The sequence below is a fragment of the Bombus huntii genome, chromosome 12 (assembly GCF_024542735.1).
Source record: "Bombus huntii isolate Logan2020A chromosome 12, iyBomHunt1.1, whole genome shotgun sequence".
NCBI lineage: Eukaryota > Metazoa > Arthropoda > Insecta > Hymenoptera > Apidae > Bombus > Bombus huntii.
Genome location: NC_066249.1, coordinates 11,175,415 through 11,189,264, shown reverse-complemented (window position 1 = coordinate 11,189,264; position 13,850 = coordinate 11,175,415). Strand labels below are relative to the sequence as shown.

General features: G+C 40.9%; 1 protein-coding gene across 5 annotated transcripts in view; it reads right to left on the bottom strand.

Moving 5' to 3' along the window:
* Positions 1–13,850, bottom strand: part of LOC126871971 (homeobox protein homothorax) — a 503,672-nt gene that overhangs the window by 359,992 nt on the left and 129,830 nt on the right. The gene's annotated exons all lie outside the window — the stretch shown is intronic.

The window sequence follows — 13,850 nt, the reverse complement described above, 5'->3', positions numbered from 1 at the left end:
AGAGCGTGGCCATCGAGCGAGGCCAAGATTCATCGAGGCTCGAGCCTGTCTAGGTCGTTTCTCGGCTGGACGAAGAGGAGGCGGAGAAAACAGGCGCAGAGGCCGTCCACGATAGCGAGTGTCGAGGGCGCGACGCGGAATGATCGTCGGTCGCGAGTGACGAAGACGAGTTACCAGAAGAGAAGAGAGAAAGAGAAAGAGTCGAGCTTTCTCGGTTCGGTCTCGCGGTCTTGAATTTCTCGACGATACCGGGTGGCTGTCCGCGGCGATCATAAATTACGATTTATTGCGGAGCCAGCGCCTCCGCTCGACGGATTATCTTGCCGTTATGTCAGCACGCCACAATTATATTTACATTTTCCTCGGTAATGGAATTCCGGCCGACTTTGCCACGGAAGTCCCAGCGATCGTAGCCGGAACAGCGGATTTTCTGGGTTGTTGGTTTCGCGCCTGACACCGCGCCGCGGGAAATCTTCAACGGGTGCCTCGTCACCCTTGCTTCCGGTGGAACAAGAACGACATAGAAACGGTAACTACATTGGTTCACGAAAGTATTTGGACATTTATCAGAGAAAATTTTTACGTCTATATTGTACGTATTATATAAAACTTCTTGAATTTTCATTAGCTCTGTAAGGAGACACGACTGTCATCGTATTGATTAAGTTTGAATTAAATCTGAAAATATACGTAGAAATTGTAAGATACTTAATGAAATTATTTAATGAAATTCTTAAATGTTTCGTATAATACGCGTAATATATTTATAAAGAGTATCTGCAAGTGTTCGAATATTTTCGCGAGCTTTGTATAGGTATTCGCTGAAGATGTTATTTTATAGTTTGCGATGAATCATATATTTTTATTTTCTAGAATTGTTATTCATAATATTCCATATATAACAGAGAGGTAGATAAATATTGTGTGACGTGGTTAAAGCGATGAGCAATTTCTTCAAATTCTATTTCGATGAATTTCAGTTTCAATGATGTGTACTCGGCGAATCGGGGGAAAAAATTGCGTGGAACATTAATTTTCTTCGTGAACAATATAGCAGAGACCGTTTCACCAGTTCTCGCCATTACGATCCATCAACGCCATTTTATCGGCGCGATCGTAAGCGCGATTATAAATAATAAAACGGGCACGTGCACGTCGATCCTGGGTTCAATTATTTCAAAACGAGCAGCTTGTCGATGACGTTTATTGCATCGAGTTAATTTCACACCTATCGCTTGAAAACCTACGCGATCGTGCTCTTCGTTCGACGCTCACCGAAATGCTGACTCTTGTAATGGAAAAGAAAGAGGGAATCCAAGGGGTGGCAGAATTTTTCATGAATTTTACGTTTCTGTCGGTTTTATATTTTTTACCGGTACGTTGCGCGATCGTTGTAGATCGTAGACGAAGACCGAAGGAACGTAGGGACAAGTGTGATAAATGACAGAGCAATTATGTATTGACAGTCTCCATCATGCTTGCACGCATCCATACCATGTTTTACGTTCAGGTGCGTTGCATAATACCCGCGTGTTTCGCTTTTGTTCGTCAAGGAACGTAGTTGCGTCGTGTTCCGACTACCTACCGCCATTGAATACGAGATCGATGCGAAGATCGCAGATATCGACCGATTAAACAGGTAGAAAGAAACACAAGCTATAAAAAAGACATAAAATTCCGATTCCATGAATTTAACTCAGAATTATGTTAATTTAAACATGTACTATTTTATATTTAACACTAGGACTAATAAATCAATTACGCCGATCAATTAAAATTGGTCAATTCCCTTTTTAATATCCGGTGTTCCAAAAAACAGATGAAATATTTTCATAAATTTATGTACTACAAGGAGACAATACGAATAATTATGAATACCAAGGTATAATGTTTTTAATTTTCTAATCTTCAGTTTCTTTTATATTTTAATTTATGAAATTGATCAGATATCGTTCTTGTACGACTTCTACACGTATATATATTTATTCTCATCACACTACTCTAATTGTAACCATCTATAATGTGTCTATAATATGTTCCAGTACACACACACTATAGATCAGTACTTCTAGTGTTAACAGACTGATAGCCAAATAAATCAAGTGAAACTCGCTAAATATAAATTCTCTTTGCCGCTTTATCTCGAGTATAAAGAAACTTCAAGCGAGATAACGCAACGAGAAAAATTGTTGGAGCAAGTATGTTCACACGAGTCCCACTGAACAGAGGCCACAGACTCTCGTCCGAGTCGGACGAGAGAGTTTCAAGAAGGTTGAGCAGAGGAAGGAGGGCCGACACTCGACCAGCTGATGGATCTAATCAACATTCCTCCCTAATCACAATATAGTCGCCTCTCTCTTTTCCTCGGGGATCGCCACCAAGCCTCTTCCTCTTTTTCCTCGTATGCGAGACGCTTCTTCTCGCCGAGAGCCCGGGACCCGCAGAGATTTGCAGATGCGTCCGGCCGACGCATTCGTTTTAATTTAGCCGCCGTATAAATTAGACTCCCAAATGATCGTGCTCCTTCAAAAAACCGCGGCGACCGGCGAAAAACCTACGTCGCTCGGTGATCCTCGGGGCTCCTACGTTTCTTTCGAAATCGAGTTTCACGACTTACGATATCCAGCCTTTGTTGCTGTCGACCGACGACGCGACGATCCAAACTGGTCGTGCAACGCAAACATTTCTATGCAAAAATGACTAAAACATCGTGATTCACGATATCCATCGTTGTTAAAACCATCATGCCGACGTAGGATTAACACGGACAAGACCAATTGTCAGGCATAAAATCCTACAAAGTTTCCTCCATAGAGCGCAGCCCACATCGTCCAGCAGAAAAAGTTTCTTCAACGATAAAACCTTCGCTATTACTCTACAGCTACGATGTTGCGGGACATCTATATCGCGAACAGAGATGAAGAAAGCGAGGAAGGGGCAGCAAAGAAGGAAACGTAACTGATCGACCCGCATGAGCTCGGTATCTCGACAGCCGGCAAACTGAGGATGGTTCTCCGGCTGCAAGAGGCAGGGGATTTTAAGCGACGTCGATCGACGCCTCGTCTACGAGGCTCGCAGGTAACGATAACAGGAACCAGATCGCTGGTATAACAACGCGGTCGAGCCGGCAGCTCGAGCGAATACACTACGAACAGCTCTCCGACTCATATCTAGTAGCACGGTGGCGCAGCGTTCTTCGGCTAATTGGTTTCCCGTGTTGCGTTCGCCTCCCTCGGGATAAGGCGGTCACCTTTCTCTTCTCTCTCATATCGTTCACCTTTTTTCCATCGTGAACAACCTTCCTTACGTCCTTCGCGGTTTCCTTCCTTTTTAATCTCTTCATCGACAAAAAGCTATGGATAACGAGGGCGTAATTGTGATTGGTCAGTGAGAATTATCGATGAGGACTTGTTAATTTTAAACATTCTTCGAATTTATGGAATGAAAATTTGATATTTGCAAACGTGCTTTGGTGTCTTTGGCTAAAAATTCGGAGTCTTCAGAATCTTTATTTTTGCTCTTAATTAACGCCACAAAAAGGAATGCTAATTTCCTTTATTTTCCTGCCCTACCATTTCTCCGTCTTAATAATCCACTCGAAGATCAACGATATTCCCATTATTCCCACAATAAAGCTATCCGCGTAACAAAACCTTGATATCATCACCAACAATATTATTCCAACAACACACTAATCCCACCTCTCTGAACAACTTCAAACCTTTATATTATCCAATCTTTCAACACTCGCGCTAACTCCTTGATTCCAGGTTGCTCGTCCGGTTTCCTGCTCGACAGTTCGAAAGGAAGATCGATACCAGTAGACGGATTTACAATGCAAATCGGATATTCAAGTGCCAGCGACCAATCAGGATCGGTGGATCGCGACGTGGCGGCTCTAACGAGAGGGTGCGCGAATTTTTATCGCACGCCCGCGCGCGCGAATCGTACGGAAGGGGCGCGTGCGTACGGGACGAGCGCTGTCCGCTAACGATTGCCAAGAAGCGAGCATCTTATCGTGAGTTGCGATCGCATTAAGCGTGGACAGTGACACCCAGGCTCCGCCGCTATTATATACGTTCATTAGCGAAAAATAATCGAGGGTTCAGCGAGCGGTGCTCGCGCGGCCCCGTCTCGAGTCGTTAAAGACGCGCGCGTTGCACTAGTAGGCTTTGTCTTTCCGGCGGATAACAACGCGAGCAACGTTCCTCCGATTGTCTATCTGTTATTGAAAATTATGCCGGACGCCCGTCGACGCTTTATTTGGCGCTGTGTAACGAGGAAAACGCACCGACGGAACGAGCTGGCTGGCACGGAGCGTATCTCGAGGGGCCGAATGACGAATTGCACCTGCTGACTCGGTAATGCGCTACTTGCATTTGTGTGAAATCTGGAAATAATGTTTTTCAGCGATGGTTTCGTTTAAGAATGTTAATGCTTTCTGGTTTCTAAGACTGAAGCTTATTTACAAGGCTAATGAAATTTTGACGGCGTGAGTTGTTTCGAAGTGGTGAGCTAGGAATTATAGAGATTGTTTTAAATTTCAGATTATTGTATTCATAACTAATTGTTAGTTCAAACTTTTTTACACTATTTATATTCTTATCGTTTCACTAAAATATAATACGAGAATTTGAGTATTACATTAGATCCTGTCCAATTCTTTGAGTCACCTTTGACGCGAGTAAATTCTTTCTGCGTTAACAAATTTCGAACGTCTGAGGAAAGTACGAAATAATTATTACTGATACGTATGATTCTCCCGATTCCGACTTTACTAGAGACTTTATTAAAATGTTAAAAAACTTCATTTTTTGTTAAAAGAAGTACAAGGTTCGACTACCGCAGCAGAGTCAGATAAACTTGTTTACAGCTTCGCTCTGATATATAATAATCTATAGCTAATGAAGAAGTAACTTTTTGTTAGAAATTGTAGATTGGTAAAAAAGAGTATTTTCGAAGTATTCATCGAGTTTCGATTTTATTTTGAAGATTTAGAGATTAGTTGGACGGACAGAGTAAAATTTGTGAGAACCACTGATCGACAGAGAGCGGAGGGAGTCAGAGAGAGACAAACCGGACGGACGAAGCCTTGATAGCGACCACTCTGTTCACATATGTTAACGTATTCACATAGGCACCGTGTGACATATACTAACGTACACATACGGTAGACACATGATCGAACGAGGGTAACAGCAAAAGTGCCCCAAAATCCGGCAGACCATGAAAATGCCACTTTTCCAGACGGGAAATTGTCCCTGGGAAAACGCTAAATCAAATTGCCAGAAGGACTTCCAATTAAAGAGCAAGGGAATAAAATAATCGACACAGTGAATCTCAATCAGATTGTTACTTATCCTTGCTGTCATTATACTTCCCAGTAATATCTAATAATACTCCCTAATAGAAATTCCTTTAGTAAGGATAATGCTTTCTGATAACTCATCGCAGTATATGTATAATTCTTATTAATTTTTCTGTTTCTATCCTAGCAAATTGAATGATTTTTCAAACGTTGTCTGTGATCATCTCAGCCACTATTGTGCGATTAAAACGTATAAAAAAAGCCCAAGAAATCACAATAGAAAATATTCGAAAAATTGTATGTGTAACTCTATATACACATAATGTAAGAAAAACATCAGGTCATTCGAAAGTTCCTTAGGACCAGGATCCACCGTTGCAAATGTATAAAATTTCCGCGAAAAATTACCAATTAATTTTGTTCATTTTGATAATTCTAGTGTTAATATGTTCTAGTACATTCACATTTCTACATTCATATTTCTTAATTTAATAATCCCTTATTTTCTGTTTCCCGCGAAAAATCAGTATTTAAACCACAAAAGAACCTTCTGAAGCGGTTAGCAGATCGATGGAGCGATCGAACGCGAATATTTCCAGAAACCACGGGCTCGGCAGCGACATTACCGGAGCCGCAACCCCTAGGCGAGGGTGGATCTGATACAGAGGCGCGATAAGGCGAACCGGAGAGGCCATGACATGCGGTTCGCCGTCTGTCAGTCGGTTTCGTCCGCATCCGGGATATATTCACCGGTTGCCACACCCGTGTCACGTGCTCTCCCTTGATCGCGCATCACCAAGGGATCACACATACGTACATAGATACACACCATACAGTCCCCTTTTTCGCGGAATATGGATCCGTGCACGTAAAATGCATCCATATTTAACGGGAATAAGAGAGAACGAACAAGGTTCGCGATGCAAATTTCTATGAAAGCCTGCCCCAACGTCTTCGAGGCAAATGGAAGAACGTCTCCTCAATTCTCAGTCGAGAGCTCGCCGTATCTATCTCCCATGAGTGATCAAATATAGATTTGCATCGAGTGCGTGAACGCTTTTTGAGGAACTAAGGTTTTTCGTGACTGGAGGATGGTTTTACCTTTTGGCGATGCCATATGTAGTGAAGACGATGTGGTTTTTGATGTGGGCATATGTGTTTTGGCGTCGTTTGTATTCTGAGAAGAAATTCCTCGAATATTTAACTTCTTGTGATATGCGTATAATTAGGTATCGAAAGTAGAATGAAAAATTTGTGAGATTCTGAAAGAAGGATCGTCAATCGTTCGCCCAGTTCACGTGAATGCTGTTGACTAACGAAATAAATGAATACACGAGTTTCTAATCTATCTTTTTCCGAAACAAAGATCGATATTTAAGTCGAGCAATATTTCTCCCAAATAAGTTCAACGCGTAGCATAAAAAAAATTTTTCGATGAGAAATATTTTCGAGAGTTGAATCTTCCTTAAATATTCCATTCCTCGAGCAGACGAAAATAATTCTGATTTACAATAGCACTGGAGTGTCCGTTCGATATTTCATGTCTCACGTGGCACATGGAGAATTTAATTCTGAGGTGAAATATAATACTCACGAAAGAAAGTCTACACAGAGTACGGTAATAAAGTTAACTGATAGTTCTGTTTGGCTTTCTATGCGCGAGCAAACGAGGAAATCTTCGCGATATTCTCACGAAGGCCGGAGAGCAGCACGGTCTCAATTACCGGAGGCGAAACCGGAAGCAGCGGCGGGCCTGTTATACGGCGACGGTCCATTCATTCGTCCCGTTGCGACACGAACGCGAAACCCTCGGCCGCTTGTTCTTCCTATACGCTGCTCGCCTCCAGAACTCGACCGTTCAATTACGGCCTTTATTATTAGCGTGCTACTCCAGTCGTCGCTCATTATGCGCCGCTCTACTGTGATAACGAAACGCACGGTCAGCCAATAATGACCGTTTATCTCGACACGCGGCCTGACTTCTGTTCCAATCGATTCCAGCCAGTACGATCTCTGTCCAGAAACGGTGCATTGAACGGATCAGAATGATCTTTTTTATCCTGACTTCATTGTATATATAGTCATCCAGGCTATTTTAGGTAAATTGGTTCGCAAGTTGAAGTGGATGTTGAATTTGTTACAATTAATATGAAAGAGTATAGCGAAGATTATAAATTAAATTAAGAGTTATACAGATAGTACTTTCACTGCTTTATGAGAGAAGATTGAGAAAAGCGATCGGATTATTTTTGTTGAAAACTCTGCGATAGTATTATTTTTTTACATTTTTATGTGGAATTTACATTATGTCAAAAATTATTGTTTTTTTTTAGATTATCTTGGAATTTACAATTCCTCGTAACATATCAGCGTAACATATCGTTCCTTATTAGCATTAGCAACATATCATCCATATGAAAATAATCATTTATTCTCCTAAGGAATCAATTACAGATTTAATGATAAGTTAATGTTCCCACTACAATTGTCCTAATATAGAAGAAATATTTTTAGAATATTTGTACGTTTTAAAATAGTTGCACGAGTAGACCGTTATATATATAATTCATATGTAGTCTCAATATTTCATTTCCATTTGTAATAGCTCGATCTATTTCTAAATTCCGAATATTTGAACATTTCTGTCGCAAACAGAGACACAACGACGAGTAAAAAGTGGTTAGTGAAAAGTCTTCGTGAGGAAGAATGTCTTTTTTTCAAATCAAGAAACATCAGCGAAGGAGAGAGTGCCAGGGTTGGTCACTTTCTCGCGCGCCTCCTTCGCTTACGTCTGTCACAAAGCGCACGCAACGCGTTCTCTCGCATGCCAAGCTATTATTACGCTGACCACCGCGCGTGTTCACATATTTTTCGTGCAGGGCCACTCTTTCGCGGTGGCAGGAAAACCGCAGACCAGGTAAACATCGCTAACAGGTGCATAGTCGCGAACGGTAATTCGATTTCACGTCCGAACGACCCGACTTGACTCTCAGTCTACCGTAGTCATCAGCTAATATTCAATTTCTCGTTTCTTTCCGCATTCGAACAAAATGCGATCATGAGATCGATCGAATGTCGCGAACTAATGTTGCTGTTCCGATACGAAATTCACGGAGGTCGAAACAGTCTGTCACGCTTTCTAACTCCTCTCCCTTTATAGAAAGAAAAGGCAGCGACAGATTGCTGGGTTTCACTTGACCCTCGATCGGAGACGCGTTTTCCATCGCCGTTGTCACGAGGAATCGGTGTGACTCTGTGACTATAACAAGGCACTGCTGGAATTGAATTAGCTTGCATTTATTCCTCCAAGAATGCAACTGTCCGATTTTGGATCGAAACAATCTGATCTACCGGCCAATAGTTCTTCCAGTTACATTTTGATCCAAGCTGCACGTTCGCTGTTGGAAAAAGCGTAAACGAGGAGAAAGAGAGCTCTCTGACCGCTGTACCGACTGCCGTAACTGACAGTTCGTGGAAAGTGACCGTACATCAGCGCGAATGTAAAGGTTGATCTAGAGATCGCAGCAAGAAGAACGTAGTTACGTGTGAATCGGTAGAGTGTCTGTCTGACAAACGAGGAAAGACTATGGAGACAAGAAGTGTTTTTATTCGTTTACGTTTGATACTTGTAACCAGGTTTCTTTTCTAGAATGTTTCTCGGTTGTATGTTGCTTAAAGAAGACGATTATTTTGAGAAGTTATTTCGAGAGTGTTTCTCTTTGCGATTCCATGCTGAACTCAACTCGATATTTTATTTTCTTCCATTTCACAGGCAGAATATGAACTTATTTATTTCTATTACGATATAATAATAAAAATTAACTTACTATTTTATTTAAGGTCTGTTACAAAATACAACATGGAAATATAAATTACGAACGGATCTGGTAAGTAACTTGTTGATATCGAGTATGACTGGAACAAAAAATATCAAACAATAAATAATTTGTTCGAAATTTACGCAGAATCAATTATTCCTTTTGAACTACAAAAATATTTCACTTATTTCAAAATAAAGTTTCGACAACCTTTCCCTCTCAATCATCGATGAAACCGTTTAACTTAAGAATTCTAAGCGAAGAAACGGATGCACTCGATCGTACGGCAAATATAACAAAAACGAGATCGAGGAATAATTGATCACGTGGAAAGATACAACGCGAAGAAATAATCGCGAATTCTCGTCTAGTTGACTGAGCGAATTCATCGAGCGAAGGCGAGGTGTTTCGCGGGGGCTCCATCGTCAGGGATCATCGTGTTTTATACTCGCTTCATAGTTTACGGTAGCGACACGGATCCACCGTATAATTATCATATTACGATTATGTCTACGGTCGGACGCGGCTCTAATTAAATGTGTATTCGGCCGACGAGAGAGATAGATAGATAGATAAATGGAGAAAGAGAGAGAGAGGAAAGCAACAGAGGCAAGCCGCCTCTCGTGTTTACAACGACGTAAAGCCGCGGAACAAGGGGTTCTCCATTGGTGAACTAACCTCGCCTTAGGAACGATGTAACGTCGATTTTATGGATTACCAACGGTCCGCCGTGGCTTTTATTAGGCGACGATGCCTCGCGTTGATTTCTCATCCGATCGTTTCACGCGAACGCCAACCGGAAATGGATTCGTAACGCGTTGCATGAAATACCACTTTCGTTCGACAAATTTATTTAGCTCGCTTTTTGCTATCTGTGATTGGAACTCTTATAATTTTGAATTTCCAATTAAATATGTTTTAAATCGCGCTCTCATTTTAAGAAAGATTAAAACTTGAAGCAACAAAAAGTTCGAACTTAATAAAAAATTGTATTTGTAATAATCTGAGTATTTTCACTTGTAATTGTTAATTGTATATCCGGTGTCCACGTGTAGACGGAAACCGTATTTCATGATGTTATGTCGAATGCATAAACCAATATTGTTGATGAACAAAGCACTTCTGCTTGAAAAGATGACTCTTCTCTTTCTTCAAGAAAGAAGTGTTCATCTCTCTCAAGGAAAAGCCGAATTTCTTTTGTTGAAAATTTCTCGCTACAAGTTTCTTTATTTCTGTTTGTAAATTATTTTAACGAGTCTCGACTTTGCGAATCCTTCTTAATACGATGCCGCCTTGGTCGCGAGCAAGCGATAGAGATGCACCGAGGGAAAATTCCACGGGTTCAGCCCGCAGCAATTGTTACGACACGCCGATAATTTGGCTCGCCGCGTTACAACACCGCAGTTGGTGGCTTTTATTATTGAGCAAACACTTTGATAAACTATGCGTTTATTACCGTCTCGCCGCTCCAATATTCGCATTCCTTTTACAGAACCTTTTCCTCACCACTACTTTATCACTCCATTTTTTCCTCTATTAACTTCTATTTCCAATAGACTTTCGGCAAATATATCCTTCTAAATCAAAGTTCCAATTTCTCCGGTATCACTTTGTCTATTTCTCTTCACTAACCACAGTTCCTCCTAAACTCTCAGCAAACTCGATACTCCAAATTTAAATCGTAGTATAAACCGACATTCGCAATGATGAATAAGATTTACCTCGTCCCTTCTTCCTAATAAATAGTTCTAATAAATAGTTTGATCATTTCCTAGAGTAGCAAACTGTAAATAAATTTCCTTACTATTACTACCACCTCGACAACTTTGGTTACTCCGAAACTTACAACTAAATCAAATATTTCTTCAATGAAGATTCAATATTTCCAGTGTAGCGGCCCAAGGCCGTAGGGAAAGTTCCAAAAGTGATTCAAAATTCAAAACAGGGAGAGACCCACATTGTTGTGTCCTTCGATATAAATGTTGTTTTGGGTTACAAGGTCTAGAAACAGAAGAACTACAAGTAGATTGTTATTGCTGTTTCTTGTAGCCTTCAGCTAGAGTTTCACACTAAGGTTAACTTTTTGTGGTAATGCCCTTTGCTATAAATGTATGAACGTGCTCAGATTTTTTGGTATTGTAGTACTGCGAGAGTGGGGATTTGGATTGGCATACGCTATATCTGTACTTGTACTTATTTCAATATATTTTTCTATTACAAATTCATCTACTCGTTCCTCTATCAGTCAATCCTACACGTCCTCCACCTCACCAGCAATGAATAAGAATCCCTTCGTTTTTCGTTCATCCCTCTGATAAACGGTTAAAAAATCAAGCAAACCCATGGACAGATGTTTCCGTGATGGTTCTGTTTAATCAGGACTGAGTACAGGACTCGGGTAACGCGTTTCTCTACGTGGAAAGGTCCGAGAAGGATCCAGGTGCCAGGCAGAGGAGTCTGCAACGCGGCTCAGAGCGCAGCGGAACTCCGAAATTCCCGTCAACCTTCAGACGGCGTTCGATAACCGGAAGCACATTACTCGACGCATCCGCCCAACCGTCTACATGTCCCCCAATTCCGTCTCGACTCTCGTTGCTGCCACGAACACTCTCTCCCTCCGCCTCTCACGCTCTAAGCTCACTGTCAGAGCTGTTGCCTCTGTCGGTCACTGGGTTAGACGCGCGCAGCGAACGCCCGATGATTTTATTGACGCTCGGGCGGTAGACTGTACGACAATATGGAAATTAGGAGGAACAATTTCTTTTTTCTAGGAGAATTTCTCCTATAGGTGAAAGACAAAGCTATATGAAATGGTTTCTCTTTGAAAGAATCTTTTAATCCTTTAGAATTTGTTTAACTTGTTTCATTTTTCCATGGGGATTTCCAAAAGTTTCCTAAAAAGATTCACATTACGGAAATGTTTTCGTGTCTAAGATATAATTTTTTTGGATCTGAAGGGGATCGATTAATTAGACGCTCGAATTATTAATCTCTTAGACATAATCATATCTTTATGCTTGATTTCTATCAAATTAAAAAATTGTATCATATCTACACGTGCAGGGATTAAGACCAAGCCTATTGAAATTGATTTATCTTTATCATCATCTATATAGTTCCATGTTTATGAAAGATTCTGATTAAGATCCGGCTAACTAACAGGTTATAACGTTAGACTAGTTTTCTAATCTGAAATCTGTTCTCAATTTCTAATTCCATTGCTGCCGCGACTCTCAATCCATCCGTATTTACTATCCACTAAGAATCAATCCAAGAATCTCCGACATCTTTCTGATACCGAAGAACCGATAATCTTATGTATTTTATACCATTTCACATATTACGCTGATCGAGTATCTATCTTTGATCTCCCTCTAACTAAAATGCAAAAGGAAGAACAACGATAAGAATATTCAGATTCATGGCCAAGGTATATACGTGGGCGGTCAGGAGAGCGTTAATATCCTTCGTAAGATACGCCGGTTCTGGAACTTCTTTAAACGCTTATCACCGGTACTCTCAGAACCTCATCCCCTGGCTCCAACCTTTAAACGCCGCTACGTGGTGAAGGTAAACGGAGGAGACACAGATGAAAGAAGCAAACGGAGGGAAGAAGATGGGATACGGGCAAAACATTAACGTCGTTCGAACGTATCTTCCGAGCGCGATTCGCGCGAGAGGAGGTCCCCCAACCGCTGTTTCTCACTGGGGTATTCCGCAATTTTTGGCCGCTAAATGGCTCCGGGTCCGCGGCCGTTTTAACATTCCCTCTCATTAAGGTGCCCCAAGAACGTTATTTCGCCGCTCTCGATCAAGCGACGCGCGCAATTAAAAAGAATCAAAGCGCGAACGCCGCTCCCGAAGCGAGGGAAACTGGCGGGCACCGTTGGAAATCGTGCGGCCGACGACATTTTTATCTTTAACGTGGTTCCTTCTAGCTTGTTCCCCTGCAAATTCGTTCTTCGTCTTGTTTCGTCGTTAAGCGTCTACGACCACAAAGTTTCATCGAGAGATTCGTATCGTTTGCAATAATGCAAGTATATACATGTAATACATTCTTTTTAGCTTCTGGTTCTTTGGGTACTATTGGTTTCATTCATTTAGTTTTGTTTTGATTTTGCATATATATTTCAGGTACATGTAACATTATTAGAATACGTAGATACGTACCGCATTGTATCGAGAGCTATATGTTATGCGAGAATAGAATGGGTATTCTTGTTGAATGAATACCACAAAATAATGCACGTATACATACGAAATTTGACGTCCTGTATCGAGAAATAAGTAAAAGGATTCGTGTTTTAAAGATTTTGAGTGACTCTAAAATTTCGTATGATTTTTATTTAATGTTTTAATTCGAAGTTTGCTAATGTTCATCTTCACTGTCATATAAAACTATCCTGATTTTCTTTCATTTGATGTTTCTTTGTCGGTAACAAGTGTAACAGAATTGAAATTAATTGTTAATTTTCAGATGTAAAATTGTGGTAAATAATTTTCTATATGAAAATTGAGGCTTCATAACATACGTTGCAAGATAAAGTTACAAAAAGAAAATACAGAAGAAGATATCTGTATCTCATAGACGCTGATGATCTTTTTTGTCGCTCGATAGACGTTCATAACAGATACAAGATTCAGTTACCCTGACTTACCGCGGAAGAATATTTTCTTACACAGAGTAATAAAGGACCGAAAGCGGTCGACTAGGAGGAGAATTA